Source organism: Manis pentadactyla, chromosome 15, assembly GCF_030020395.1.
Source record: "Manis pentadactyla isolate mManPen7 chromosome 15, mManPen7.hap1, whole genome shotgun sequence".
NCBI classification, from domain to species: domain Eukaryota; kingdom Metazoa; phylum Chordata; class Mammalia; order Pholidota; family Manidae; genus Manis; species Manis pentadactyla.
In genome coordinates, this window is record NC_080033.1 from 58,195,285 (window position 1) to 58,201,607 (window position 6,323).

Genomic DNA, 6,323 nt, shown 5'->3' on the forward strand with positions numbered 1-6,323 from the left:
ACAAAGCATGGGGGTGTTGGTAACGCCAAGGCTAAAGAAATCCATCTGCTGTGCATAGCAGGCAGGGTAACTGAATAGGCACATCTGGCCGGCAGCTTTAAACAGGACCGAGTCCCCGAGCCTCTGCACCCAACGCCTCTGTGCTTTTGCAGGCTGCCTGCCATTTTCCCTAGGTGAAGAAAGGCATATCAGCTGCCGGTGAAGGAGTAAGTCTGCAGGGCTCCGTCCCTGCTGCTGTGCCATTTAGGAGCCAGCAGAGCGCATCGGCAAAGGCGCCTCGGCCCCCGGGCTCCTGTTCCTTCCTGCGCTGTAGGACAGGATCAGGGAGCAGAAACCCACGGAGGGATGCCGAGTCCAGCTTCTGTCTGAGCCTGGGACCGGATTCCCTGGTTGGATTCGCGTTTGGGAAATGATTTTGGATGCTTTCAAAGGCCCTCTGCTGTCACCTTCCGGCCTCCCGGCCCCCAGCCCCTGGTTACCCTCCCCGCTTCTCCCACCGTGGGGTGGCAGGCAGGAGATGCAGGCAGCCAGGCTGACAACAGCGTCAGCCCTCGGCCTCTGCCCTGGCATGGAGACAGGAGCGGGGTCAGAGCGACGTTACCCAGGCTCTGGGCGGCCCTCTCTGCCCGGCCCGGATGCTCGGTGGGAAGTCTTCAGTCCGCGGGTGAGAGGGCGGGACCCAGGGGGCCAGCAGGGCTCCTCAGTCAGGTCGGGCTGGATGTGGGTGTTTGTCTTCCGGGGCTCTGAATAAGTCTGATGCTGATACACACGTGCGCACATGCAGGCACACGCACACACACCCTCCCTCGTCTCCCAACGCATAGGCTTGCCAAGGTGATGGAGGTTTGGACCCCTCCTCCTGTACACCGGCCACACAATTTGATTTCAGATTCGGTTTTTGTTCTCAGAGTCACAGCTTGATAAATCTGAGGAATGTACTTTACAAGGGTTCCCAGAGTCACTTCCCTAAGTTGTGGTCACCCAATCTGTAGAGTTTTGAACTTAACATGAAGTTACTTTGCCTGACGATTTTTGCACAACTTTGAAAATCAGGTTTATTCCTACCAGAGCATTCTTCTGGGGCTATTGTTCCAATACTGCTTTTGTTATTTATTTGTGTGGTGTGACATACGACAGGAGGGGGAGAAGGGGTGTGTGTGTGTGTGTGTGTGTGTGTGTGTGTTCACGCCAGAGAGAGAGAGAGAGAGGGAGAGAGGGACCATGCAAGCTGCCAAAGGAAGAATTGGTTGGCTCAGTCTAAAGCATTTGTATGGTGGTGACTTCTAGAAATGTGTGTGCATGACAGACTGTCTCAGATCCAGCAAGATACGGGCAGCTTTTCCAGCATATATTATGAATTCCAAAATGTATAATAAATACACATTTTACAAACGCAGTATATGTTTTAAAATATAATATATGCAAACAATCTTATAAATCACTAGGCTTGACACTAGTCAGCCGAAGAGGCTTCTGGGGAAATGGTGCTGTATGTGTGCGTGTGTTTTTAATAATGTAAAAATATGTGTAATATGTTTGAAAAACAACAGCCAAAAACCCCTTCTACCTGCCAACTTTAAAACTTATTTCCCAGGAGCCTCCTGCAGCCTAGACTCTCAGGGAAGTTGCAGGGGTTTTAAATACAAAGTATAAATATGAATTAGATGGGAAAGCTCCACCCACCTCTGTATATATTTCCCTGATGGACCTGACCAGCCAAGGCTTCATGTGTCAAAAAATAATTATTTTATGGTCTTCATGCAAAGGTTTCTGCAGTATTATTACACGAGTCAAAGTCACAGACGGCAGAGAGAGTTCCGGCAGATGCCCTGTTCTGATATACCCCGTGGAGCCTCATGCTGTCATGGTGTGTTAGGGGCTCAATGTCAACCCAGACTATGAATATCGTGTCCTTTGTCATCTGGAGACACCCTTTGGATTTTTTCTCAGGCCCATTTTTAGTATTTAGTGGTTTAATGGAGCTCTCCTGGTGGTGGGTGGGAATGGTCACAATGGGATTCTGCCTCTCACAGTTACACTTTACTGGACCCCTTAATCTCAAGTTACTATGTGGGTTTCACCTACTTGTGGATACTGACTCATAGGGCATCAATATCCTAATCCTAATCCAGGATTGACTGGTAAACAGTGACCCTCACCCACGCCTCCATTCTGCCTCCATTACCTCCCACCAACCAACCAAAACTAGCAAAAGGGACAAGAATTTCTCAATGTTGCAGCCAAATTTCCAACACAAAAATATGACAAGTGCCCAGACAAGATAAAGTATACTTATAAAGAAGAAGAATTCTACAATGTAAAGTACATACTGGAAAAAAAACAATATATGCATATATTTAGATGAAAAGGATATTTATTCCAGTGTTGTTTAGTATACTGGAAAAATAGAAGCAAAGCAAGTTCCCAACAATGAGAGATTCTTTAAATAAATGATGGTAAATATGTGCAGTGAAATATTATGCAACCATTACAAAAAAGAATATTTGGAGTCTTGGAAAACATTCATTATACATTAGTAAATGTAAAAAGGATACAAAGCAGACCAATTTAAGAGCATTCTGTATTCTATTACATATGTGATTGCCATCATGTCTTACTTATTGAAAGCTGCAGAATGCTAGATACTCAATATGAGCCCATTTTAATGTTTCTGTAAAAATAATACATAATTATACATTTAATATATATTAATATCCTATATATTCATTGAAAAATACTTGGAAGAATATACTTCAAAATGTTAACATCGGTTATCTCCAGGTGGGAATTTGATGCCATTTTTATTTTCTTCTCTTTGCCTATCTGCCTTTGTTTCTGCAGTGAGTAAAAACTGTTTTTGAATAAAAATTAAAAATGTATTTTGAAAGTATCTGGTGTCCCAGGGAAATAAGCCAGCAGTTAAAGGCTTAAAGTCTGCCCTACGTAACGTGGGAATCAGGCAGTAGAATCAGTGCCCTTACAACACCACTCTGCCCTCATACTCCCTTAAGGGGCTGTCCTTGGTGAATGCCCATGGTCTCTTATTCTCTGGGCCCCTCATTAGTTGGTAGTTACCCCAGGACTGCCTGAAGATCTCCAGGGAGAAGTCAGTACCAGGTTCCAAACTAAGTCTTTTCACATTGGCGGCAAGAAAGGCGCCATGGCCGGAAGTGACCCGAGTGACCCTTTCCCCTTGGTCTTAAAAAGCTTGTGGCTAAAGGGACGGGGTTCAGCAGAGGCAGAATCACTCGTAGCTCTTCTTCATCCCCTCCTTGCTGGGTTTTCATTGGCCTTCTGTTTCTTCACTTCTCACTTCAGGACTTTACACCTCATTGTCATAAAATAGGTAGAATGCAGCCAAGGAAGCAATCCCAGTGAGAGGATGAGAATACCACTGATAAAGAGCTGCCCTAAACCAAGTGTCTGAAAATTTCATTAGAACACAGCAATGCTCATGAGTTGACGTATCATCTGTGGCTGCCTTTGAGTTACCCTGGCAGAGTTCAGAAGATGAAAGACACACCATACGGCCCACAAAGCCAGATTATTTACTATCTGGCTCTTCCCAGAGAAAGTTTTACTTCATGTTTTATTATGTATTTGGGTTTTTTGTTTTTTTGTCTAACTTCTCTTTCTGGGATGTAATATCCATGAGGGCAGGGAACTTGATTTTCCTGAAGGTTCTCTCCCTAGCATCAAGGGTAGTCCCTGGTATGTAAGAGATACTCAGTAAATCAGTGTGGAATGAATGAAACTGAGCATAAAAAATGACAGATGAAAAACTTCATCTGGAGGCAAACATTAGCCAAGGAAAAGAAGACAATCCTGTGTAGTTGTATCACATTGTTAAAGAAGGTAATAAAAACATAATTTTTAAAGGGGAACAAAGATCATAAAACAAGAAGAGAAGGGAGACTGCAAAGTTAAATAAATTAGGGACAAAAACACTATTGTAGAATGTACAGATAAATTAGAATAGCAAGGGCTAAAATATGACTAGCTAAAATAAAATTCTGATATAAAGAAAATGCCTAATCATGATGAGTGGTGAGGGAAAAGACACATAGGAGAGAAAGTCATCAATGTAAGGGCAGTCCAAAAGTGATTCTGAATAAGGATAATTGATGTTCTTAAAGTAGAGAACCCACAAATGAAATTTTTTTCAGAGATGTTGTAGCCAAAAGAATTTCCTACAATGAAGAAATACCAACATTGAAAATAAAAGGTAAATTAGACTGGTAGAGAAATAATACACCTGAGCTATATTCTGGTTAAAATTTTAACTTTGGAAACAAAGAAAAATTGTTTAGCTTTTTCTCACATCTAAAATGCAAGTCACCAGCAAAGGGGATGGAGTGGGAATCTGACAGCATCTTGACTTTACACAAACAATGCTCATTGACAGAGACACAGAGTAATGTCTATCCAGTATCAGGGAAAGGAAATGTGACTCTGATGGGGGGAAAGTGCAAAAAAAAAAGTTATCTACCTTGCAAGCATATATCTATACAAATAAAAGACACCCACATACACAATCTATGGACTTTGGAAACTTTCTTTAGAATTACAATTAGATTTTGTTATGCTATGTTTCATTTAGGCATATGTACTGAATTCTTTGAGGCATCATTGTGTTGGGAGCCCGGTAGGTTCTCATTTGGTTGTCTCTAAAGTTGTCTTCTCCAAGTCTGGCCCGAGTCAGGCCAGTTAATCAGGGGGGCTGCCTCTCCAACTCCCTGGTGCCCTGCTATTTGTATTGTCTGGTTAGTGTGTTCCACAAGCCTTTCTAACATGCATAATTGTTATCAGAAGATTCCAGGAGCATCTTACATACTTTTTAATCAGTTGCAGTGTGTTATTTGTGGAGCTGATGGTTGGTCCTTCGGATCAGTTGTGGGATTGTTCTGCCAGGAACAGTGTTAGGAGTTCGTGTCACCTTCTTCAAGCTGTAGCTGTCCATCCTCATGCCTTGAGCCTGATCTGCTTGAGAAATAGCTCGTTTCTAACTGCCAGGTTTCTATCTAAAAGGTTTAATGCTATTGTTGAAAAGATCCAAAACCACATAAGTGAAAATATCTGGCTGTTTTTCTGTGGAGCATAAGACTATGAGAAGTATAACAAAGGAATTATTCAATACTGATACCTTAGAGAGTTGAGTAGCGATTTCCACTGGGCTCCCCATTACCTTTGTCTTAAAATTTTCTTAATGTAAAAGATACAATGTTCCAAGGAATGTGAGCCTGTCCTTTTCTTCCTTGTAGCTGTAACATCTTATATTACTTTTGATCACTAATATGTGATAAACTATAAATACATTGTATACTGCTGACTGAAAGCAGAGTAAAATACCAAGTAGGCTTATTTCTGGGAGATATATGTATCTATTTTGAGGAGTAACAGGAACATGACTACTATCTGAGACTCAATTCTCTGAAAACTCTTTGAAGGGGAAAACCAATACCTTTGATGCGTCACTGGGGTCACAATTTCTGTCCTAGTTTAAAATTTGTGCAAAATGAAAAGATTATGAACTGGAAGCTAAACAAGAAGGTTCAAGAAAGTTATATATATTTTCTAATTATTATATTTAGTTATAATCAGCTGAGAAGTGTGGGATTGCCTCCCTTCACCCCTACCCCCCACTTACTGGTAGAAAAAGCAGAAGAGAGGTGAAAATTCTTTGAAACTGTCCTCTGAGCAAACAGTTACCACTGTCTTCCTCCTTAATATGAAGACTTTGCCCCAAAACAAGCACGTTGGAAGGGACTCCCTATTTTGGCTGTCTGAAACTATAGTTACAACATGAAAATGATGAAGTTGCTTAATAGGAGATTTATAGCAACCACAAAAACAGCAAATACTTTATTTTAACTGAGTAGAATATGAAGACATATATTCTTATCATGATTCAGTTTGAGAAACTTCTTCCTGGGGTTTAAATACCATTTTAATCAAATTAATGGAAAAGAAAAAAGTACCCAAGAATCTTTCCTTTTGGACACAAAAATTGAAAGGTACATCTCTTTCCATCATAAGTATGAATTTAAGATGAATTTAAAGTAGAGTGAATCCAAAAATCTCCAGTGATTGCTCTCCCAGCTTTTATTAGGCGCTCAGCTTGGTGTCCTGCAGACAGAAATGCTTTCTTTGGGCAAGAACTACAAAGTGAAAAAAGTCATGAAACTTTAATTCCTCCTACAATTTTGGGAGTTATTCTCCTCTATGAATGGTAGGCCCTAAGGAAAACACTATCGTAGTTTTGGATTTTAAGAAATATTTCTCGTACCCAGTAAGAAGGACAAATAGGATGCCATCTAGAGCTA